The following is a 25,691-nucleotide window of genomic DNA, read 5'->3' on the forward strand; positions in this document are numbered from 1 at the left end:
AATCTTTGTGTCTTTTACCATTTTGTGGAAAAGCAACAGAAAGAACACAGCACAGACACACACAGCACACACACACAAACACACACTGTGATGGCTTACTCTATGCAACATCCAAGCAGGATGTTAATTTTGATTGTCAACTGGTCTGGATTGAAAAACCCTGAGAGTGTTGGAGAGGTGGCTTGGGAATCAAAAGTGCCTGCTCTGAAATCATGAGGACTAGAGTATGAATCCCAGGACCCATGTAACAAGGCAAGAGATCTCCCCAAAAACTTGGAGCCTCGGCTCTGAGATGAGAAGGGATGGGAGGACTGCTGGAACTTGCTGGTTCCAGCCCAGCTGAGAGTAACCCACATGTTCAGGGAGAGACCCTGACTCCAAAGGAGAGTAAAGAGTGAGAGAAGACACTGGACAACCTCTTCTGACCTTTGCATGTGCACACACCCCCACACACATATGCCCATATACGCACACAGGTGCATACACACACATAAATAAACACAAGATAAAAATGAAGCACTTGGGTCTATTAATGAGGCACCTTTGGATGAAGATGTTTCCAGTGTAACCGAGAAGGGAAGACACCACCCTGAACATGGTTGCACTTTCCCTTAGGCTGGGGTTCCAAACTGAATAAATAAGTTAACAGGAGAAAGCCAGCTGAGCTGGAGGGGGTTCCCATTTCTCTGCCTCATGCTTTGCACTATGAACCAAGTAGCCCTCTGCCATGGTGCACGCTGCATTCCCTGAACTGTGAGAACAACAACCCTTCTTCCTTCAAGTTGGCTTTTGTTAGCTATTGACCACAACACAGAGAGAAGTAACTAGTGACCCAGGACATGCTACCCAGATGTGGGTTTGAAAGCCTGCTGCTGTGAGAATTTTTTATTCAGGCAAGCGTGCTGGTTAGTTTTTGTCGGCACAAACTAGAGTCACATGGAAAGAAGGAATTGACATCAGATGGGCATGTAGACAATTTCTGTGGGGCATTTTCTTGATTACTGATTAAGGTAAGAGGGGCCAAGCTTGGTCCTGAAGATACAAAGTCGCAGGATCTCCATGACACAGGGCAATAACAGGATATCCAAGAGGAGTCTCGGTGAGGGCCCAGTATTGATAGTGTAGCCGAAGCCAGAGGTATCAAGTCAGAACAACGACTCATTGCAGTAAACACGTGCAAGTAAAGTTGCATGGACTAACGGCTATACTGTATGACTCACTGGGCCACACCACAGCTTCCACTATGAGAATTTTTCCTTAAATCTAATTTTATTTCGTGGGGGAGGATGCAAAGGCAGAGGGAGGATACGAAAGGACTGGGAGGTGGATGGGATCAAGATACATGATGTGAAATCCACAAAGAATCAATAAAAAGTTAAAATAAAGTTCATACACAAGTATAAAATTATAGAAAAAAAGAGGCCAAGCCATGTGAATGGTGTCATCCCTGGGTATGTGGTCCTGGGCTGTGTAAGAAAGCAGGCTGTCCAAGCCATGAGGAGCAAGTCAGTAAATGGCCTTCCTCCATGGTCTCTTCTTCAGTTCCTGCCTTGAGGTTTCTGCCCTGGCTTCCTTTAGTGATGGACTTAGAATCTGTAAGGTGAAGTAACTCCTTTGGTCTCCAAGTTGCTTTTGGTCATATAGCGTTTATCACTGCAGCAGAAATCAAACTAGGACCCCGGGTGATCCCCATGACGTGGGGTCTTGTTCAGTAAGTAGCAGTTTGCAGATCAGAGACTCCCACTTCCCAGTGAAGCAGTTTGAACCATGAAAACCCTGCTTGAATTTCCAGTCTGCCGGCTAAGATGCAGAGGTTGTATTTGCCAGCCAGCCCACTGTGATAGGTACTAAGCCCTTCAAGAAAGCGTGTGTGTATTTCTCTCTGTGTTTGCAAGTACTTGTGTGTGTGTCTGTGCGTGTGTGTTGTGTGTGTGTGTACATCTGTGTCTGTGTTCCTAAATGTAATGGCAATGAAGCATTTAGAATTAAAGTAGATTGTAAACATAGTGTTCCATATGTACATTAGTTTAGCAAATTCAGCACTCACCTCTAAATATGGAGGCTGTACTCCCATGGAACTGCAATCCATCACTGTCACATCTGCTATGTTCATAATAACTCTCTACTCACATTGAAAACATAACCCAAATTCAGTTTTCCCATGTCCCCAGATGGCTCTTGCTACTGATTTGCTCAAGCCCAGACCCAACCGAGCTGCACTCTGAGCCCGCCTCCTCGGTCTAACGTTTACTCCAGTTTCCTCTCTCACCCACTCTCAAAACCTGTCCCCTAGCCGCTGCCTTGCTACAGGAGGCCGGCTCAGCAGCTGGAAATCCCCAGTCCTCGGTGCCCTCCTCTATACTTCACTCCTTCCTATTCCCTGTCACAGGACGAGAGTGGCGTCCTCCTGGATGAGGCCACACGCTCCTTAGAGCCCACACCCAGGCACCTTGTATCTGCTAAGGTCACCAGGGTTCAGCTAGACATTTCCATTTCCTGTGTGAATGTTTATTTATGTCCCTTCTGTTTGCTATTTTTTTTTGGTGCCGTAATGCATACTTGAGAAGAAGCCATACGGGAGGAAGGGTTTGTTCTGGATGATGGCTTCAGATGGCATAGTCCATCACTGTGGGAAAGGAGCAGCGACTTCACTGCAGTGAGAAAGGGTGGCAGCTACTTGCTCTCACCTCTATGGGCCAGGAAGCAGAGACCATACAGGAAACTGCAGCCTATAAACCGCACAGCCTCCCCATCTCCAAGGGAGGCCATTGGTATTAGATCCCCTGGAGCTGGATGCCCCACCTAGGAGCTGGGAACTACTGAACTCAGGTCCTCTGTAAGAGCCACAAGCGCTCTGAACCACTGAGCCGTCTCTTCAGCCCCATTTTGTCTATTTTGAGTCAACTTTGTCCCTTTACAATTTTTTTTCTAGCAATGTTTTGATTTGGTTGACATTTTCAACTTTCATGGCCTGAAATCTGTTGGAACACTGTATTTTGAGACAATTATAGATTCCCAAATAGTACACAGAAAGTCTTGGTGCATTATTCCTTCCGGCCTTCCCCAAAGCAGACATCTGCATAAATACCATGCTAACAAGTACAGCCATCACTTGTTCAATGCACACAGATGATGCAGATGCTACCAGATGTGCCTGCACTCACATGTGTGAGTATGAATGCACATGTGCGTACTGCCTGCCTGAGTGTGCATGTGCGTGTGTGCGTGTGTGTGGCTTCGCATAACTACCACCGCAATAATCAGAACGTCATCCTCACTGCCTCCCTGATGCTTCTTAAAGCCACAGACCCCACCTCCCAGATGACCACACAACCCTGATCTCCTCATCTCTACATTCTCCATCTTCCTTTGGGAAGGAGTGAGTCAGGGCCTCGTATAGCCTAGGCTGGCCTTAAATTCCCTCTACAGCTGAGGATAACTTTGAACTGATCCTCTTGTCTCTACTCACAATTTGGAATAACATTCATTACACCTAGCCAACCAGTTTGGTTTTTGTTGTTGTTTGTTTTGGTTTGGTTTTTGTTGTTGTTGTTGTTGTTGTTGTAGTTTGTTTATTATTGTTGTTGTTTGAGACAGGGTTTCTCAGTGTAGCTTTGCAGCCTTTCCTGGAACTAGCTCTGTAGACCAGGCTGGCCTTGAACTCACAGAGATTCTCCTGCCTCTGCCTTCCGAGTGCCAGGATTAAAGGCGTGCGCCACCACTGCCCGCCAACCATTCACTTTTTAAGGCACATTTTCATCTATTACACTTGGTGATAATATGAACAAAAAGATGTTTGAAAAGGTCATAAGAGAAACATTTTGTTTACTTAAACATACATGTACACTTATGCACATACATATAAACAATTAAAGAGAAGGTCATGACTTTGGGAAGGAGTGGGTTGGGATATGGGAGGAGCTGGAGCTGGAGAAGTGAAAATAATGCAAATAGAGTACTCATGTATGACAGTCTCAAAGAAGTGTTTAAATAAAAAATAGCTGCTATGGGCTGGAGAGATGGCTCAGAGGTTAAGAGCACTGGCTGCTCTTCCAGAGGTTCAGAGTTCAATTCCCAGCAACCACATGGTGGCTCACAACTATCTGTATTGATATCTGGCACCCTCCTCTGGCGTGCGGACATACATCGAGGCAGAATGTTGTATACATAATAAATAAATAAATCTTTAAAAAAAAAGCTGCTATGTATGTATTCACGCCTAGAATCCCAGCACTCAGGAGGCTGAGGCAGGAGTGTTCCTCCGAGTTTGAGACCACCATGACTATGTACTGGGTCGAAGGAGAGTCTGGGATATAGGGTAAGTCTCTGGCTGGGGGAGGAGTAGTGGGGAGAGAGCGAGAGGAGAGCCTGACCCTCCATGTGTGAGCATGCATTTGAGTGGATGTGGCTTTTCATTTCTTTGGGACAAATGCGGAGACTGCACTTGGTGGCTGTGTGGCAGCTATGTTTAGATTCATTCCTAAGGAACAACTCCACCTTCCTCCCGAGTATCGATTTAGCCCCTAGTTCTTTCCCAGCACTGTTTTTGATTTGTGATCTGCTCTGCCAGACTTTCCATCTTCTCCAAGAAGCCCTTGTCTGGGCCTCTCTCACGTCTCCCACTGCCCATTCAACCTCTGCTCAGAACTGTGTTTCCTTCCTTCAGCACAGTCCCTTGGTTTTCAGCACTACAGCTGTGTCTTCAGGTCATTGACATCCCGCTCGCCAATGTTAGAACAAAAAGAACAAAAGAAACAAAAACATAGTCTGATTTGAGTGGGCCACCTGCTCCTGAGCATGGGGTCTCCCCTGGAGTGTGCCAGATAGACCTAATGACACTCCATCGGAGAAAACTAATTTCCTTTCTCAGCATACATCAGTAGCTAATAGCGTCTTGGTTAGGGACGGAGCTTTGTGTCCACTTCCCCTTCTCAGTGCTGGAATATTGTCTGATTTGAGCCTGTGCAGATCTTATGTGCTGTCACAGTGTCTGTGAGTTTGGGTGTGCATCCATCCTGTTGTGTCTGGAAGACACTGCTTCCTTGGAGCCATTCACCACGTCTGGATCTTAAAATCTTTCCGTCACCTCCTCTGCATAGATCCCTGGTCTTCAGTGGAGGGGATTAAATGACATTCCGTTCAGGGCTGAAGACTATGTCATGAGTGAGGCAGATCTTGACATCTCATTGTTAAATGTCAGTTTAACCAAGGCCCATGAACAAGCCAAGAGCTGTGTCTCAAAGGGGGCATGGTTGTCTATAGATGATAGGGCTACACTCCAGAATAACAAGGGTCTCCCCTGTGATCACCTACAAGGACCTGCCAAAGACTCCAACCAGCATCACTACCTGCCACTGCCACCTTAAATAACCATCAGATCTGCTGGATCATATGGTCCAAGCAGCAGAGCAGCCTGCAGAGCAGCTGGGTCCCACTCAAAACTGGCAGCTTTCTGAGTTTATTTGGTGTAGAGACTAAAGCGACACACACCCAAGTAAGGAGTTTGCTGCCTCCAAAATACAAAATGCTTTACTAACAAGTCCCGAGTGCCTGTCACTTTCCAGTCCCTTAGTCCTATTAGCATAACGTCATTAATGTAATGGGTCAGTGTGATATATATCAGGTTCCCTGCAAACTAAACTACGACACAGGGCTGGGCGTTAATGTGCTCTTGAGATAAAATTGTAAAGGTTACTGCCTTGCTAGCTAGAAGCAAACTGCTTCTGATGACCCTTATGGAAAGGTTTCTAGAAAAAAAGAACTTGCCAGACCGATGGCTGAATACCACGTACTAGAAGTTGTATTAATCTACTTAAGTAAGGAAGACGCACCTGGCATTGCTTCTGTGACTGGAGTCACTACTTAGGTTGCCATAGTCAACTGCCGTTCTCCATAATCCATCTGTCTTTTAAAGCACAGGCTAACAGGGGGAGTTCAAAGGAGATATGGTAGGAACCACCCCTGCATCGGGCCAATTTTCCCAGCTTAATCTATGCATTGCATCACTTTGTTTACGAGTGTTTTGCCTGCTTGTATGTCTGTGCACCACATGCATGCTGCCTGTGCCCATGTGAAGAGGGCATCAGATCCCCTGGTACTAGAGATACCGACAGTTATGAGCTGCCATGTGGGTGCTAGGAATTGAACTAGGATCCTCTGGGAAATCAGCCAGTGCCTTTAACCTCTAAGACATCTCTCTAGTCCCTCTCATTAAAAAAAAATCTTAGTGTTAGTACAGGTGTTTTGCCTACAAGGGTATCCATGAATCACATGCGTGTAGTGCCCTTGGAGGCCAGGGGTGGGGGGCATCAGATACTAATGAACTGGAATTACCACCAGGTGAGTGCTGTGACCAACCCCAAGTCCTATGCCAGAGTAGCCAAGTGCTCTCAACCACCGAGCCATCTCCCCACCCCACTCTATCCGCAGCGTCTTGCAAAGCCTTACTGGTGGCATTAATTTCCGTAATCCTGCCAGGGTATTTTCTCTTTCTGGTTCATGATTTTTCCTGGTAGAGGCAACTAAGGGCTTCCATTCGGCCTTTTGGACCATAATAGCCCTCATTCCACAGGTCTGACAACCAACGCTGGGGTGCTGCCAATCTCTAAGTATATCTCTCCCACTGGACAGAGCTTGTGGGTCCATTGGACCCACTGTGAGTCAGACTTTGGCAGAAACTCCATCCATCACCTGACCTCCACAGGCCCTAACTTAACTGGATACCCATGACACTTTGGAGGCGGTCTCCAGAACCAGTGTCAGTTCAGAGACAGTCTCTAACAGGCCCTGAAAAGACTGGTTATTTCCTTTTCCTGGATGTGAGTTACTCTAATCAAAGCCCATGGGTTTCTTTGGAGAAAGACTGGCTGACTGTAAAACTTTCTGAAGTGTGACACAGACTCCTGAGGGGAACCTGCTTCTCCTTCATTCAAGAGGTTCTGGCTCTGTAAGCTGCCATGTCTAGGCATTTGTTGAGAAACTGTGATTCACAGTCGCTACAATTCAAAGTAAACTTTTAAAACTGTTTACATTTATTTTATATGTATGGGTGTTCCGCCTGCACGCATGCCTGTATACCGCTTGCGTGTGTGGTGCCTGCAGAGGACTACCGCGGACATTGGAACCCCTAGGATTGGAGTCACTACAGATTACTGTAAACTGCCATGAGGGAGCCAGGAATTGAACCCAGGCCCTCTAGAAAAGCAGTCAGTGCTCCAAAACGCTGAGCTGGCTTTCCAGTCCCTCAAGGTAAATGTTTCATTTGCTCTGGAATTTGCTTATACAGATGGAGTGGGTGCTAAGTAACCCCTCCCCCTATCTATTGCTCTTTTGGGAACACAGACCACTAAGCTATCCCAGTTGGACCATAATGGACACTGCTTGGTGTCTCTGCTGTCCATTAGCATAGCATGCTGGGGGAAAAGAGGATAATAATTAGCATATGAAAGAAACCAATGGTAGAGGAAGACTGGAAACATCCAACTAGGGGCTGCATCTAAGGGACAGATTACACCCGACTAAAGCTCCTGCTCTCAAATGTTCCAAATGTGGAGCATGTAGCCGCGATATAAATGACCCACAGCAGCTCATGACTGCCCTGGCTGAACGCCATCAGAGCTTCTAGCTTTTCCCAGCTCTCAGTCCACTTCCATTCTTAGAAGAGCCATTCTCTTTCCTCTTATTTTCATTTTAAAGTTACGTTCACTTATTTATTTATGTGTGTGCATGTGCGCATGCTGCACAGTTCTTTAATTCACAAGATGGACTAGCAATGCTCTCTCCCCACTTCCAGAGTACCATCACGTCTTTAGCAGTTTTAGGTGTAGATGAACTGGAGAGCCAGCTCCAGACACCATCAAGTCCACTAGAGAAATGCATCCTTAGGATTCTGCCTCTCTAGAATCTGCTACTGGAGCCACAAACTGGATTAAATGGAGTTCTTTAGAGACAGAACTAATAGAAGAAACATGGGTTATAAAGAAGGATTTGTTAGAGTGACTTACACAATACTAGAGGTGCTGTTTAGTCCACAAAGTTGATCACCTTGGCAGTCCCAGTCTGGTGCTGAAGGTCTGGAGGATTCCTGGGGAGTCACTAGTGTGCAATTTGTGTTGGAAGAAGGCTGAAGATGCTTCAGTCTGACGTCAGAAGAGGACAGTTGCAGCAGAGACAGACACACGGACTCCAGACCAAGGGAAGGCAAGCAACACTGCTTTTCTTTAGACTTTTTTTATACTGGGTCACCTGCTGGAAGGTACTCACTCCTGCTGGGTTAGACCGCTCTGGAACCACCTGTTAGAAATAAAACCTGGTAGTTCATTTCCAAATGGGCCCTGAGCAACCTTAAGTCCAGTTACCAATGAAAAGAAAACACTAGACCCCTGCTGATGCCTGCTAGTGCAGCTATTCTCTCTTCACAACCCAATATATCCAAACTCTCCTAAACTGCGCACCATCTCGGAGTTTAAAGTTTATGACTTCTACCAGACAAGCCTCCCTGCAAGATGGTGCGTCTGATAAGCGTTAAAATAAACAGGCTCTAAAACACAGAGCGAACCCACACAAGGTTTTTGTCAAGAAAAGCCACAGAAGGAAGATAAGACCTAGATAACATGTAAGCTCCCACCTTCCTGGGTATTCATAAAAGGGAGGAAGGACCATTGGTTTAGAAAAACCGTTCTCTGCATTCAGTCAGTGTGCCTGCCACGCCAGACTGGTGTCCAACTGTTGACGAGTTAAGATAAACTGCTGTGTTCCTGCTGCTCTGAGTCTCCAGGACGCCTATTATGAAGTGAGGATCACTTTCTCCTCACAGATGACACACCAGTGTGTCTCCTAGGTGATTCGGATCCTGTCAAATTGACAGTAAAGATTATCTATCACACACTGGGCTGGTGCAGGAGTAGTGAGTGGCCCACAACCATGTCCAGGCCTGACATGTATGTCTTTGGTCCTGGCTTTTCACCTCCACTGTGACCTAAGAGGTCCCTAACTTGCTGGTGCAGGCCGTGATGGAGGAAGACACTAAACCACATAAGACAGACACCCACGGTTTAGCCCAGTGTGACGGTGGCTTGGATATGCCAACTTGACTGACCAGAGGTATTCAGTTCAAACCCTGCCTCTCAATGCGCATCCCCGAGGGTGCTGCTAGGAGCAAGTAGCCAGGAGAAACAGTGAGGCTGGTGGCCCAGCAGGGGTGACGCGTGCCTTTAATCCCAGCACTTGGGAGGCAGAGACAGGCGCAATTCTGTGAGTTCAAGGCCACCCTGGTCTATACAGCAAGTTCCAAGACGGGCTCCAAAGCTTCAGAGAAACCCTGTCTCAAAAAACGAAAAAATTATATATATAATTTCCTATTACAAAAATTTTCCAGTTGTTATTTTACAACTGCAGTTTTGTCATTGTTATGAATCTTAATGAAACCATATGACATGCAGGTGGTCCTAGGTTACCCCTGTAAAAAGGGTTGTTTTTTTTTTTTTTTAACCACCAAAGGGTCGAGACTCAATGGGCTGAGAAATTGCTTCAAGCCCTTTGCTAGACTCCTTAGGTCATTGTCTTGCTGCATTACAAAAAATGAACATCCCGGTTTCTGGTTAGCATTTGGTGCTTATGGTTCTGACCCTAACTTTTAACCTTTTATTTTAAGTTCAAAGATTAACAATATAAAACATTTTATAAGCACAGATGTCTCACAGCCTTATAAAATTTAAGTATTTTAAAAACCTTTTTAAAAATTAAAAACTCTTAAATGTCTCCCTGCAATGTCAAAAATAAAGTACCTCTTTGCTCCCCTTTCCCCCCCCAAAAAAAAGTGAGGTAGATAACCTTCCTAGGCCACTGAGATCCAGAGTAGAAAATAGGGGAGAAATTAATTTGCCTCCTTTTTGCTGCCTCATCACTGGAGCTGAGGCATTGGACTTCTCCTGCCCTCAGACAAGATTCACACCACCGGACCTCCTGATTCCTGGGCATCTGTCTATGGACTGAATCACACAATTGAGGTCCCTCATTTCCAGATGCAGTCAAGAAGTGTGGGACATATGAATCAGATTTTCACTTTAGATGACTGGTAAGTAAATAGGGAGGTAGGAAGGTAGATGGTAGATAGATAGATAGATAGATAGATAGATAGATAGATAGATAGATAGATAGAGACAGACAGACAAACAGGCAGACAGATAGATAGATAAATACAGATGATAGGTGGTATTTTAGTTACCTTTCTGTTGCTGTGATAAAATGCCCTGACAAACGTAACTTTAGGAAGAAAGGATTTATTCTGACTCGTCGTTCAAAGTACAATACATAATGGCAGGGAAGTCTAGGCAACAGGAGCCTGAAGGACCTGGCCATTTGTGTCTCAGAGCAATGACCATCTTTGCTCAGCTCACTTTCTCTTTTTCATACAGTCCCAGATGCCAGCCAAGGGAATGGTGCCATCCACAGTGGGCGGGTCCTCCCATCTCAATTAACTTAATCTAGATAATCCCTCACTAGTGTGTTCAGGGACTTGTTTCCTAGGTGATTCTAGATCCTGACAACATTACACATCCTGGATGGATGGATGGATGGATGGATGGATGGATGGATGGATGGACAGAATGTCATTATGTATAACTTATTAAATACATACACACATTATCTGGAGAATGCTGACTAATATACATTTTTGTGCCAAGAGCATTTTTTAGAATTGATAATCTTGTCTCTCTAGATTTAAAACACTAATAACTCTATTATTATTACTAAGAAATTAGGAGCTAAGTAACTCTGCATATGAAACTTCTAAAGAGTTCTTGAAAGCTAAGACATCAGTCCTTGGCTTCTAATATTTCTCGACCAGGTGACCAAAAGGATGAGCTCAGGGTTTGCACTTCCTATCAAACATCACACAGATGGTCTTCAAGCTCATGTGTTGTGAAGGGCAGCCTTGTTTCCTGCAGATTCAGAGAGCAAATGTGCTGGAAGTCAAATACAGAACCTCATTCTAGACTCACTAGCTCACAATGCAAGGTAAATCTACTATTGAAACGAGGACATTGACTGGGAAAGAATAGATCCTGAAAGCTGGGATGGGGTCATGTGGGGAGACCCTCATAAATCTGGGGACACCAAGACCCTGTGTTCTGATGAACCTCTCTTGTCAGCACGTGTGGTTCCCACGGGCAGGAGAGATGGCTTGGTGGTTGAGAGCACATATCGCCCTTCCAGAGGACCTGAGTTCAACTATTAGCACCCGTGTCAGAGGACTCATAACTCCCTATAACTCTAGCTCCAGGGGATCTGACATCTCTGCCCTCTGTGGGTAACCCCTCCACATATGCAGTATATGCTCACACATACACACACAATTAAAAATAAAATAATGCTTTAAAATCAAAGCAGTGGCTCCTACCCCATAGATGGGGCCTCCCTGTCCACCTGAAGGAAGTCTATGATGCCCAAGGCAACAACAAGGACCAGGCAGGACAACAACTGGTCCCTTCCAGCACCACCTCTCCTTGTATGTTCTACTTTGCTCTTCTATTGCTGTGATAAATACCATGACCAAAAGCAACTTGGGGAAGAAAGGATTTATTCGGGTAGCATTTGTAGGTAATAGCCTATAACTGAGCGACGTCAGGGCAAGAGCTCAAGGCAGGAACCAGGAGTCAGGAACCATGGAGGCATGCTGCTAACTGGCCTGATCAATCCATGCTCAGCTGACTTTCTTATGCAGCCCAGGCCCACCACTCCAGAGATGCGACACCCACAGTGGACCGGGCCCTCCCACATCAATTATAGGTCAAGACAGTCTCTCACAGATACAGCCATTCTTTAACGGAGGTTCCCTTTTCACTAGGTCTGTGTCAAGTTGACAATGAAAACTAACCAACACAATGGTTTGCAGACTTACAAGTAAAGGTGTGTGCCCATGCAGAACAGCGTGCGACCCATAAGGATATACACTACACTCTAGAAGAATTGAGTTCTCCATTTTATACAGACAAGAAACTTAGTGAAAAGGAAATCGTTTGATCTCGTGTGGTGATAGACAGCAAATGAGACAGCAAGGTAGGACAGGGTCAAGCATACAGTTGGATCACGACAGATGTATCCGTATGGGAGCACTGGACAGAGATCTGTGTCTAATGATGCAGCTCCAGGAATCACGAGGATTAAAGCCAGGCCCGGTGGTGTTCTCCTTTAATCCCATTACTGGGGAGACAGAGGCAGGCAGATCTCTGAATTTAAGGCCATCCTGATTTACAAACCAAGGTCAGTCAGAACTGTATAGTGAAACCAAAAAAAAAAAAAAAAAAAAAAAAAAAAAAAAAAAAAAAGGCAGTTAGTTATTAATTGGTTAGTTAGTTAGTTAGTAAATCAGACTGATTTTTGTGGGGGGGAATTACATGGTGTCCATGGTGAAGGAATCAGATATAGGAGACTTAGATGGTTTTATGTAGAGGGGTGAATTAAGGACATAGGAAGCTGAGTATTCTAGGTTAGATTCAACTTGTTAAACTCGTTTTCCCATACTGGAAACATCCAAAAGGTTGACCTTCACCATAACTATGAGAATCAGACTTGGGGCAAGGGGGCAGGGGCAGTATCCTTCCACTGCTCTGTGACTGCTCATCCCTAAAGACTACCTTACACTGAAACCAAAGCTAGTCAATTGGAAAACTCAAATTCAGTGACAGTCACTGGATCTCAGGGTGGCATGGGCCATGTGGGAGTCCTCAGCGGGCATAAGCACAGTGGCCGCAATTACTATAATGGCGTGCAGAGACAAAGCCACAGTCTGAGCAGTCTGGTTAGTGCGGACCTGTGGTGCTGGCTGGATTGATCACGGAGATCCTTCGGGGAAACAGAGAGAATGTCTGCTATCTTCTTGTTGGATCTTTCTATGGAAAACTTCCAGGATCTGTGAGCAAAAGTGTAACTTGAGTCTTAAAAACAAAAGGTCATAGACTCTAGCAATCCCCAGACAAGAGCCAGTTTATGGATCTGAGCTTCTGCATGAAGGGGAGCCTACAGGAGAAATCCTGCCACAATGCCCATAAGTCTTGTGGCTCTTTCCTTCCTCCAAGTGGACCCAAGATCCTTTCTCAGGGAGACTGCCCTGGAGAAGAGGCAATGAGCAGCGTGTTCAGGGCCTTGATCGACACCGAGTCCAGAAGACTAGATCTTTATGGTGGCCCCACAGTCAGAGTCAGGACTTACAGTGGGAAGAAAACCCATAGAGCGTCAGGTCTGATCCATCTCATTGAGAACTTATAGGTCCCTAATTCCATTCTCTGATCATTTCCCTAGATCTAGAAAAGAAAAAAAGGAACAGATATACTTAGCCAGCAACAGGATATTAATTGGCTCCCTGACCTAAGCAATAAGAGTTGCTATGGTAACAAAGGCCAAGAGAAGCACTAGACTAGAGCCACTTCCAACTGGGGAGCTAGTGAGGTGAGTGCACTGCTAGTCCTCAGGGGGACTGCAGATACCATGCAGCAAACTGGAACTGCACGATGCAGGGTGACCCAGACATGGTGGTACATGCCTGTAAGCCAGGCACTCAGGAGGCAAAGGCAGAAGGGTCACCATAAGTTCAAGATCAGTTTGAGCTACATAGCAAGTTCCAGGCCAGCCTAGTCTACAGAGTAAGACTCTCTCCGAAAAGTAAAAATGGGGCTGCTAAGATGGCTCGGTGGGTAGAGGCACCTGCCACCAAACTTGGTTATCTGAGTTCCATCCCCAGGACCTGTATGGTGGAAGGAGAGAATCAACTCCTACGCGCTGCCTCTGGCCTTCACATGTGCTCCGTGGCATATGTACCCACCACCACAGCCCACAATAAATAAACATTTTTTTATTAAAAAAAAAAACACAAGTAGTAACTTCCATCACCACCATTATGTCACCACACACACATACACACACACTCAGCTCTCCTCCTGGCCTGAGCAGTTGACAGGAGGACACTAGAGGAAGACAGTGGGATTTGCCACAGCTTTGCCCAGGTAGTAACTCCAACCACAGACTCCCTACTAGGTGCTGTTTCCCAGACCGGATGCATGAACATGTGCCCTGGTGATGGGCAGCAATGGCTGACAACACCTCTTTCCCTACCCTTGTCTCTCCATAAGGCCCATCAGAGTCAGTGTGCTTTCATCTGGCAAGGCCACCTTCTCCATCCTTCCTCAGAGTCTCTGCTCTCCAGTCCTGGTCCACAGTTTGGTTCACAAGGAACTTAAGGACCTTTCTGGCCCTCCTCATCATTGTCCTGTAGCACTGATGTCATGTTGACTGGATCAAGCGACTCAGAAATAGCAACTACTGACTTCTTGGTAAAACACTGGTGTGTCAGGGAGGAAAGTCGATTCAAATAAATTACAGCATAAGATACTCAGGCATGTCAAAACATCTCTTCCAGGGAAAGATGAGTTATTACACATGACTCCCACCCCCAACCAAAAAAAGCACAGCCTCTCATATTCCTCACTTGGGTGTGTTGCTCAGGTATTTACTAAACTATGCAAATGCCTCCAACAGGGGAAGGCTCTCCAACAGGTTCAGATGTTCTTCCATGGGGGCTCTTTGACCCTCACAGAAGAGCTGCTAGGATTGGGATTGCAGTGGCAGAGGCTTTGGTTTGACCACATAGGGAAATAGCAGCAGACGGCCCTGCTAGATTGTGGAGTGAAGGCCCGCCCTTATTTGCAGACAGCCACTTCCCTAATGAAAGTCTGCTCTGGGCTGCTACTGGGTATTCATAGAAACTTGTCTCACACATTACTGTGCATCCTAAGCTGCCCATCATGAACCACATGTCAAAAAGTTGGGTGTGTTCAACAGCAGCCCAGCCTCAGATGGAAGTGAGCAATCTGATTGGGTCTAAGTGGGCCTTGAAAACACAGAGTAAGTACCAGGATGAAGTGACCCAGATGTCACTGCTTCATTTCTTCCCAGTTGACAGTTGTAGCCTCATGGAGAGTATCCTACGACCAGATGGAAGGATAAAGAATGACTTGTGCCTGGCTTACCCAAGTGTAATGGCTAATTTTATGTCAACTGGACACAGGTAGAGTCGTTTTGGAAGAGGGAGCAGACTGGCCTGTAGAAAGCCTGTGGTACATTTTCTTGACTGATGCTTGATGTGAGTGGGCCCATCCCTAGGCAGTGGTGCCCCATCCCACAGGTGGCGGTGCCACCCTTGGGTATAAGAAAGAAGGTTGAGCAAACCATGAGGAGCAAGCCAGTGAGCAGCCCTCCTCCATAGCTTCTACTTCAATTCTGGCCTCCAGGTTCCTGCCCTGCTTGAGTTCCTGCCCTGATTTCTCTCAGTGACAGCCTGTGGCACCAGGTGTAAGATGAAACAAACCTCTTTCTCCCCAAGTTGTTTTTGGTCTTGGTGTTTTATTGCAATGGAAACCCTAAGTAAGACACCAGGTTATGTGGGCATATCCCACAAGTTGACAGCTGCAATGCTGCGGACCTTTTTGAACACCCCTCCAGGACAGTGGTGAGGGGACCCTCTCAGATGGCAGAGTTTTGTTGGCCAGTGAACTTGGCTATGCCCTTTGCTTGGGAAGAGAAATGGCTAGGCCTGGATTATAAATCAGTTCTTGGACTACATCTAGTGGCTTTGCTGAATGACTAGGGACTTAGAATAAACTTGATTCGAAAATGAATGACAAAGAAATTTGGGGAAGAAATACAAGCAAGGAGCTGGGGTGTGTTCTAGTGGACTTTGTGTTACTGTGATAAACACCATGGCCAAAAGCAACTTATGGAAGAAAGAGTTTATTTTCGCTTACAGGTCCAGACGGATGAGTCCAGCATAGCAGGAAGGCATAGCAACAAGCGGTAGACATGGAGAGATCCCATCTTTAACCATGGAAAGCTGTAAGCACAATGCAGAGAGAGTGATTGGAAGTGGAGCCATAAGCCCTCAGAGCCTATCTGCCCCCTGCCTCAGCAAGACTGCCCTAAACTTCCCCAAAGGGCATCACCAACGGGGGACTGGGTGTTCAAATACCAGTGCCTATAAAGGACATGTCTCATTCAGACCACTACAACTAATCTGCCCGGCCACTGAGCCCCAGTGACAGTCCCGCCCTCGTTTCTGCCTCCTCAGCACTGGGATTATAAGCAGACCCCAGCATATTAGGCTTTTTTATGTGGGTTTTGGGGATTGAATTCAAGACATCATGCTTTCAAAGCAAGTACTACCAACTAAGCTATCTCCCCAGCCCTAGACTGGTAACTCTAAAACAGAAATCTGTCTTTCGGGCTTCTAAAGAATGAGAAGTTGAAGATCAGTTGTCTGGGGAAAGACCTGTTCCTCTCAGACGGCGCCTCCCTGCTATGTCCCAGCACGGAGGGATGAGTGAACATATCCCTCGCTCCTTCTATTAAAACGTGGATCCCATTTGTTAGGATTCTGCCCTCCTAAAATGAGACAACTCCCAAAAGCTGGCATAAAACATCATGTTTGAACCTCGGGGATACTGCAGTGCCTCTGGGACAGGAACACACTTGGCGACAAGTAAAGAACAGCCTGAGGCCACATCCATGTAACCCACATGTCTAACTGTGTCGCCACCACTCTGAAACAGCTGGCTTACAGCAGAATTCTCCAGAAGGCTGAATGTTCTCTGACTCAGCATCCTGTGTCCGGTACTGTTTTTCCCACAGTCACGATTCATGGGTCCAGAAATCAAGGGGTGGCTATGGAAATGGAACCACTAACCACCACCCCTGGAGACCCAAGCAAGATTTCTGCTTCCTGTTTGCACAACCGTATGCTCTACTGGCCTAGAAAGCTTGGTCCCAGAACAGGGAGCGCTTCTGCAAGGAGGCACAACAAACACCACAGTCGATCTGAGTTCCTCAAGCTGAGGAGGAGTTAGGGATCGTGGAATGTCTGGCCATGACTACCAGAAGAGATCTGTAGTTCAGGGCTTCCTTAGGGTGTCCCTGGTGTCACCAGGTTAAGATGGATGGAACCACAAGGACTCACATGCCAGGGAAAAGTGAACATGCCAAAAAGTCGCCTGCCAGGTAAGAACCAAGAGCAGCCAAGGGCAAATGGGTTGCAGAATGGGCGGTGGAAGACAGCATTTCCGAACACTAGATAAGGTGACGTGACCAGAGACAGCAGCAAAGATTGCAGAAGCTACAGCACTTCCTCTTTTAATAACGTGTCTAGAGAGATGTCTCAGCAGTTAAGAGCACTGGATGTTCTTGCCGAAGACTTGGATATGGTTCACAGTAGCAGCGTGGCAGCTCACAATTGCCTGTAACTTCAGCTCCGGAGTATCCAACACCCTCTTCTGGCTTCCATGGGCAATGCCCACATGCGGTGCACATACATGTATGCATGTAAAACACCCATACACATAAAAGTAAATTAAAAAAAAAAAACACTTCAGACAGTTTCTAGCTGAATAGCTTTGGCTGACCTGGAACTGGTTATGTAGACACAGCTGGCCTTGAATTCACAAAGATCCACCTGCCTCTGCCTCCGATGTTCTGGGTTTAAAATTGTGTACCACCACACCCAGCAAATTAATCTTTTTCTTCTTTTAAAGAAAGTGTCTGTGGGTATAGAGTTCACTATAAGGAATCAGCATCTGTTTCCTTCCTGTGTCTTCTCTAGCTTATTCCTGAATCACATGACCCATAACCTTTGAGTTATACAGATGTCGAGAGAGCAAACATCACCCAAGGACTACACATTCTCCTCTCGGGAAAGGTTCAGGGGATACTTGGGATGCACCACACGGTTGGATCATGCTATGAAGAACCATGGCCTTGTAGTCTACTGGGAGATAAAGAGGGATTTAGGGAGATGTTGCTAGGCAAGTGACCCTAGCTACACCACTATGAATGTGTCCTATTGACAAGGACATGGCATTTCAGCGTGTCAAGTGGGTTATGATTGACCTGGGTTATGGACTGCCCAGATAGCTAAAGAAGCACTGCTGTTGAGTTATCTCTGGATGTTTTTCTAGAAGACCCTGAAACTTGCATCAGTGGCTTCAGGAAAGACTCTCCTCACCCAATGTGAGCAGCATCATCTGAACAGCTGAAAGCCCAGGTGGAAAATGATGAAGTTCTCCCCTTGCCTCATCCTCCTGGCACACACACTTCTTCTGTGGACTTCAGAGCTCTGGGCTCTCTGGGAGAGCCAAGCATCCAGGACCTTCACTGACAGCCCTACCCCCTGGCTGCAGGCCTTCAGCCTTGAATTGTGTATTCGTTTTTTGGCTACCCTGATTCTAAGGCATTTGAATTTGGACTCAGCCTCAGTAGCTGGTCTCTTGGGTCTCCAGACCACATATGGGACTTACCATGGGACTTCTCCGTGTCTACAACCATATATGCCAATGTCCCTAATAAGTCCCTCTCGTCAGTCGCTGTCTTGGGGTGGAGATATAGTAAAATGGAGCAGGCCTCTGTGCAGTCTTGACCCTCTTCACTAGAGATGCTCCAGCTCACAGGGCTGCCTCACCTGAATTCTTGTCCTTCTGGGGGTCCTTCTTAATGACTGATAGAGGGACAAAGGGACAATACCTTTCTCTCAGTTCCAAGTGTCTTTAAAGGGCTGCATCAGCTCCATAGGTGTCCTCGGGCCATCAAAGCTGTCTTGAAAGTCTCCTCCACTCCTCTTTCCTACAGTGGCAGTAGAACAGGGAGCTGTCCCTGGCTCCTGGACTTTTATGGGGTGCAAGGAGCCTGTCCTAGGCAAATGCTGTGGGACTGCCAGGCTAAGGACACAAAGCCTAGGATCAGAACCTGGACACTATTATGGGCAGGAGCCTCCTTATAGGACAGGAAAACATGGACCCTGGGCTTCCTAGATGGAGAAAGAGGAAGCAGGGGCCTCGATCTGGCGAGAAAGACAGATGCCACAGAGACTTACAGGCCCAGGGCTCCATCCACACCATGGCCCTTCCTGTCTCAGTCCATGTGTAATCTGGGCACTGAATTAGAGACGGAGATAGAGACTAGTCCACCCTACCAGATGCTGTGTCTATACCCAGTGTCCCCAAGTGGTGACAACATTTAGAGGCTCAGAAGTGCATGCATCTCCTGCAGATACTGGTCTGCAGGAACAGCTGGCCTTACTGCGATTGGCCTAGTGGACAGTGGGTCTTAAATTCGGGACAGCAATCATTCTCAGACCCCCTGGCATGCTAGAAGGGGTCAGAAGGTGGACTCCTTGCTGGAGCCCCATCCTACACCATAGCTGGAGTTCAGCTCCTTCCATTGGGCCTCTCTCCAGTGGCCTCTAACTCTGTGTCTCCTTCTTTCTCCTTCTTTCCTCTCCCTGCAGTGCCATGAGGTCCTTGAACCAATCAGCCTCTCTATTGCCCATCCGGGCTCCAAACAGCTGCTTCCAGACCAGTCTCCCCTACAAGCTTCCCCAGTCCTGTCGACGTCCTCTGTCAAACCTTCCGATTCTCTTGTCTGCCACAACTTTTGGATGTCTAAGTCTTATTTAATATTTTTTTCTCTCTTAATTACTTAGTATTGATCTGGAAACCAGAGTCCGGTTCCACTGTACAGAATTAATAGCAGGTAGTACTGATAGCTATTCATTTTCATTAATGTTAGGTCCCAAACCAAGTCAAACCCTAACTGCACACTGGTCGGTACTGAGGTCTAGCTCCATCCTCCCAGCCACTCCCTCCCTCAAAAGCACCTTCCCACTTCCTTCTCCCACAGCTTAACCCAAGCTGGTTTGGTCATTTACTTATGCTTGAGGAAATGGGAAGCAGAGCCGGGCGATGGTGGCGCACACCTTTAATCCCAGCACTCGGGAGGCAGAGGCAGGCGGATCTCTGTGAGTTTGAGACCAGACTGGTCTACAAGAGCTAGTTCCAGGACAGGCTCCAAAACCACAGAGAAACCCTGTCTCGAAAAACCAAAAAGAAAAAAAAAAAAAAAAGAAATGGGAAGCAGAGATAGTTAAAGATTCCGGAACTTTCTCCCACAGCACCCACCCTTCCTGGCTTTCCCCTGAGTATTTCCAGCTACTTCCTTGATTTGAAAGACGTGCCTTCAATTCAGACTTCAGGTTCTGTGTTGAGCAGATCCACCCACCTTCCCTCTACATTCTGCTCCATCCACAGTGGCCTTTCCAGCAGTCCCAGTGACCCCTTGACCTAACAGGGTCTAGGTGAGGAGGGGGATACATGAATGCCCACACCCTTCTCCTAAGGGCTGCCTACTTCTTCAGATCTCATCTTGCAGCCTCTCTGTGGGAACTTTAGGGTCCTCTTCAGAGAAGCTGGCTTCCCCTGTGTGGCCTGGTCACACGGAAGCTGGTGAGCTATTGCTGTCAACAGTGGGTACAGCTTGTCCAGGCAACCCCAGGTAGTCTAGACAGTAAGAGACATAGATCAGGAAGAGTCCCTGTGACAGACCAAAGGGCCTGAAGTTTCAATGCGCCCTTTATGCCCTCAGCAAGAGTCTGGAGAAAGAGGAGCGAAGGCTGTAAATAGGGCAGATTGACTCTAATCAGAAGGGGCAGGGCCTGTGTGAGCCTGGTCCCTGCAGAGACAGGAGATGGTTTACCCAGGCTGTTCCCTTCAGCCCTCCAACCCCTACAATCCATGGTGATGGAACAGAGGTGGGAGGCAGCGGTTGCTGGGCCTCCCTAGGTTTAGATTCCACAGGAATGGAGGCACCAAGAGCATCCCAGCCAGCCCTGGTCGCTCCCCAGAACCCCTCTTTCCTCAGGACATCTCAATAGGCTACTGCTCCCCTGCTGAGCAGACTCCTGGGTAGATGGTGAAGGTGACCCTAGCCTCACACTAACAGGCAGCACCACTGGGGTCTGAGCTCAGAGTGACATAGAGTCCATAAGGGCAGGATTAGTCCTGTAGATTGAGGCTCCATCCTTCGCCCAGACAGTGGGCCATCTAACCCCCTCCTTAGGGACAAGGCCTCCTCTTACTTGCTCAGTGCAGATTTCCGGATTCCACTGCCTGCCAGGAGGTGTCCTGAGGTGGAAATAATGCAAAGCTCTGACTAGCCCTCTCTCACTTGGAGACCTGTGTGCACCTGGCCGGGCTGATATCTTAGAACTGCATCATCCTAGGTGGCAAGGGTCCCACAGTAGGGGTAGCTACAATGTCCAGTCAGCCACAGTAGGGTTACAGCCCTCCAGAGGCCAACCAGGCTTTTTTTCTTCCCACAGCTGCAGTATCCACCCCCACCCCAAGGAATCCAGAATTGTTGCTGCCCTCTTCCTCCAACAGCAGGACTGAAGGGGGGTTGGGTCCCTGCAGATCCTAAGGAGACTCATCCTGACCCACATGTGACCTCCACAAACTCCCTGAGAGTTGATCAGAACCCACATCTCAGGGCTCCCAGAACATGCCAACACGCTCTCCCTGGCCCAGCAAGTCCAGGCCTCCCGGCACAAGGCCAGCACCTCACTGCCAACTGTTCTGTGTACAATGGCAGGCCACAGGCAAGCTCACAAGGCCTTTGCACTCAGCCTGTCACACAGGGCCCTGCCTTCAGCTCCCTTTTCCTCCTGACTGTGAAGGCTTGATGGCTCAGGTCTTTTGTTGGGGCTGTTTGTTGTCCCTGAAACAGGAAGGTCTCCCTGGCTGATGAAATCTTGACCATCTCTGTCCACAGGCCAGTCACTGGTGGCTCTTCCTGGTCCTGCACTGCTGCCCCTGTGGGTTTCCCTGACTCCCTGCTGGTTCTCCTTCCACCAGAGAGAACACTTGAAAGCACAGTCCAGCGCCTGACCTTCTAGGGTCCCCAGATCCAGACGCAGACTCTAGCCTTTCCTCTCAGTCCCTTCCCATGCTGTCGGGTCTGGGGTCTTTGTACACATGCCGACCAAGTGTGAGTAAGGCATAGGCCTCAATTATGTCTCTGCTTAACCACTCAGCCACCACTGCTGGGTAGAGATCACTCTTTTCTCATCCCCTTCTGGCTCCTCTAAGTTCCCTAACTTGGTGATAGGTCCTCTTACTTTCTGTCTGTTCCCTTTTGCCCCAGTGCTCTGCCAAATGCAAAGACCAGAATGAGAAATGACTTCCTTCTCTAGTTCATTTTCTGTTGCTATGATAAAACGCTATGATTGAAAACCAACTTAGGGGAAGAAACTCTTTTCTTGGCTTATATATACTTCCAGAGGGAAACCAGGGCAGGAACTCAAAACAGAACCCATGGAGTAATGTTGCTTGTTGGTTTGTTTGCAGACTCGTGTTTGGCTAGCTTTCTTATATATCCCAGGACCACCTGCCTAGGGAATGGTGTTGCCCACAGTGGGCTGGGTCCTCCTACATCAATTAAGAATCAAGACAATCCCCCACAGGCCAAACTGAACTGAACAATCCTTCAATCGAGATGCCTTTCTCAAGTGGCTCTAGGCTTTGTCAAATTGACAGTTAAAGCTAATGAGGACATTCACCCAAACAGATAAAGTCCATACAAGACTCTAGGATTCAGAATCCTCGGGAAGGAAAGCCTAACCTCTGGGTAATAAGCCCTAAGCATTAGGACACAGTACAGAAAGCCTGGGTCCCTAAACTCAGGCAGGACCAAGTAGAGAACTCCAAATATGCTCCCCAAATCAATACACCCCCATTTCTATTCCTCCCTTCTCAGACCTTCCGTGGAGGCCTACCTGAACTGTGTTTAGAGATAGTTTATATTGTATGCAGCCACAGCTCATCTACCACAAAAGCTTCCCATAGGCAGACTGGAGTCCACGTTCTTATGGACTCATACACAGATGCATGCAGTCCAAACCACTGCCTAATCGCAGGACACTTTTATACCCCAAAGATGGGATGAGATCTCTTGGGTACCATCAGCACCACCATCCACGTGCCAGGCAATGGCAAGACTCCCTTCTATCTCTCCATCATTCTACCACTATTAGGTCTCCCTATGAAGCCCTGGTGATCCTGAAACTCTATGTAGACAAGGCCAGCCTCAAACTCATAGAGATTTGCCTGACTCTGCCTCTCTCGGGTGCTCTGGTATCAAAGGCTTACACCACCACACCTGACTTGCTACAGCACGTAAAAAGGAAATGTTGCCTACATGGTTTTTTACACCTGGCTTCTTTCATCAACAAAATATTAAAGGGCTTTGTTTTGTTTTTGTTTTGAGACAGGGTCATTATAGTCCTGGTTGGCCTGGACCTTGTGGGAATCCTCCTGCTTCTGTCTCCCTGAGGCTACTATTAAAGGCATGTGCCACCACATACTAGTTTATTTTATATGTACATTAGGTTTTCTAAGGAAACAGAACTGATAGAATGAGCATATATTAATATATATTCAAAGGCAGTTTATTAGAATGACTTACAGGCTGTGCTCAGGATATTCCAACAGGAGCAGTCTCCCAGTGGAAAGGCCGAGAATCTGGTAGTTGCTCAGTCCACATGACTGAATGTCTCAGCAGGCCCAATCTGGTGCTGGAGTCCTCGAAGATTCCTGAAGAAATGCTGGTCTTTGCTGCATGATGGAATCCTGAAAAAGTAGGTTCTAACACCAACAAAGGAATGCCTCAACAAAAGCGACAAAACATGCGGGAAAACAGAAAAGAAAAAAAAAAGACGAAGCAGCAAGCTTCCTTCTTTCATGTACTTTTATGTGAGCTGCCACCAGGAAGTATGGCCCAGATTTAGGGTGGGTCTCCCAACCTCAAAGGATCCAATTGCAGGAACACTCAACCGCATGAGTTTTAGTTGATTCCAGATGTAGTCAATTAGCAGCCAAGATTAGTTATTATAAAGGGTATGGGTGCTTTCTGTTCATGTCTGGGCATCATGAGCGTGCAGTGCCCATGGAGGCTAGAAGAGGGCATTAGAACCCTTGCAGCTGGAGCTACTGGCCATTGTAAGCCACTGGCTGTGGACACTGGGATCCAGACTCAGGCTCCCATGATTGAGCAACAGGCCCTCTTAACGCTGAGCCACCTCACCAGCCCTGGCTCCATTTTTTGGCTTTGATAACAAATGCCACATTAGTACATGGATCCATTTTCGTATGGATTCAGATTTCCTTTGGGAGGTTTCAGAGGTTTTATGATAGTAGAGACTTTTCTCCCATGACGGTGCATAGATAGTTATGTGTTACAACACCACCAGTTGGCACAGGTTTCTTTTAAAAATGAATCTTTTCCTTTAACATATATCATCTTCTCCCATTCTAATCCCACATATGCAGAATCACAGAGAGCATGGTGACCACGATTCCTGGAAGTTCAGTCTGTACTGTGGTCTCTATCTATCATTTGGGTAGAGAAGTGAAACCCTTTGGGTATCTGGGTGCTTGCATGCCTAGAGAGTCTTATTGAATTTAGAGTCACTGCCTAAGTCCCAACGAGCCAGATTTGGTTATCCATTCTTCATAAGTCAGTTAAAAGGAGCTAAGTTAAGGAGCTAGAGATATGGCTTAGTGGTTAAAAGAACTGCTGCTCTTGCAGAGAATCTAAGTTTGATTCTGAACACACATGTCAGACATCTCTCAACAACATGTAACTGTCACCCCAGAGACTCATGACTCATCTACCCTCCACTGACCCCCCCCCCCCCGCACACACACACACACAGATCATACACTCAGAAAGACAGACACATTTACACATAGATAAAATAAAATCTTTATTAAAGGAGACAATAAGCAGGAAGGGGGAGATTTATCCAATACGGTTACAATGGGAAAAGGGATAGAGGGATCCAGAGATGCCCTGCCCCAAGTCCATCCTCAGAGTCCTGACATGGGGTTAAGGTTTAGAGGGCTCTGATACGCATAACTAAGCAGACCTGATCAAAGTGTGAGCCCTTGGCCCACCATTACCTCAGCTCCCAAATCTTTCCTACAAGGTTCTTTGACAAACTGCAAATCTTTCTGCAGGAGACAAAACCCTCTTCTGCTTGTTCTACCACTTCAACTTGTTCTTCTCTCAGCATACTTCTGGGGGAAATTCTAATTTCTTAGGTCCATTATCTCAGTAGTCTGATAGCCAAAGAGAGGGGCAAGAATGCTCATTCCTGCCAAGGCATTCCTTGGGCTGGTGCTAGGCTGAGTTCTGGTAGCATGACAGATCTAGAAATACGGCTTTCAAGTCCCTTTTCCTCAACAAATCAGAGCAATCTCTTGCTAACACGATGCTTGCACCTCTTGTTTTAGTACAAATGTTGGTGTTAGCTACTTTTCTCATTGCTGGGACAAAATACCTGTCAAAACCAGCTTAAGGACGGGTTTGTTTTTGGCTCCTGGTTTGAGGCTCACGGCAGGGAAGGCAAGGCGGCAGATGGCAGGAAAAAGAGGCACCACCGCCGCCTGCTTAATTATTTTATGTGTATAGGTGTTTTCCTCCATGCATGTCAGCACATTATATGCATGTCCAATACCAGTGGAAGCCAGATGAGGGCCTCACATCCACTGGAATTAGATCCAGGCAGTTGTGAGCTGCCATGTGGGGGCTGGGAACTGAACCCGGGTCCCTTTGAAGAGAGCAGCCAGTGCCCCTAACCGCTGAGCCATTTCTCTGGGTCGTAGGTCTCATTTTGATCATTCTGGCAGGTATGATATTCGATAGATTTGTCTTGGTTTTTCTCTGTACAGGGATGGCTATCCTAGAGCCATATGCTAAGAAGATTCCTTTCCTCATTGAGTTGTATTGTCCTCTTGTTTAAAACCAAAACTCTTATTTCT

General features: G+C 47.0%; 1 long non-coding RNA gene across 4 annotated transcripts in view; it reads right to left on the reverse strand.

Moving 5' to 3' along the window:
- The window catches only part of LOC126498133 (uncharacterized), a 64,997-nt gene extending 40,506 nt beyond the window's left edge, over positions 1-24,491 (reverse strand). For 2 of the 4 annotated variants that reach the window (XR_007590782.1, XR_007590779.1), the window contains exons 1-4: positions 23,335-24,491; positions 13,213-13,304; positions 12,815-12,913; positions 8,004-8,292 (exon numbers count right to left, since the gene is read on the reverse strand). This is a non-coding gene — a long non-coding RNA (uncharacterized lncRNA). The remainder of the gene's footprint in view (positions 1-8,003; positions 8,293-12,814; positions 12,914-13,212; positions 13,305-23,334) is intronic. The other 2 variants (XR_007590781.1, XR_007590780.1) reach the window with 2 other exon arrangements.
- Between the last annotated feature and the right edge of the window lie 1,200 nt (positions 24,492-25,691).

Source organism: Alexandromys fortis, unplaced genomic scaffold (genome assembly GCF_014885135.2).
Source record: "Alexandromys fortis isolate MF-2015 unplaced genomic scaffold, M_Fortis_MF-2015_v1.1 scaffold_3, whole genome shotgun sequence".
Lineage (NCBI taxonomy): Eukaryota > Metazoa > Chordata > Mammalia > Rodentia > Cricetidae > Alexandromys > Alexandromys fortis.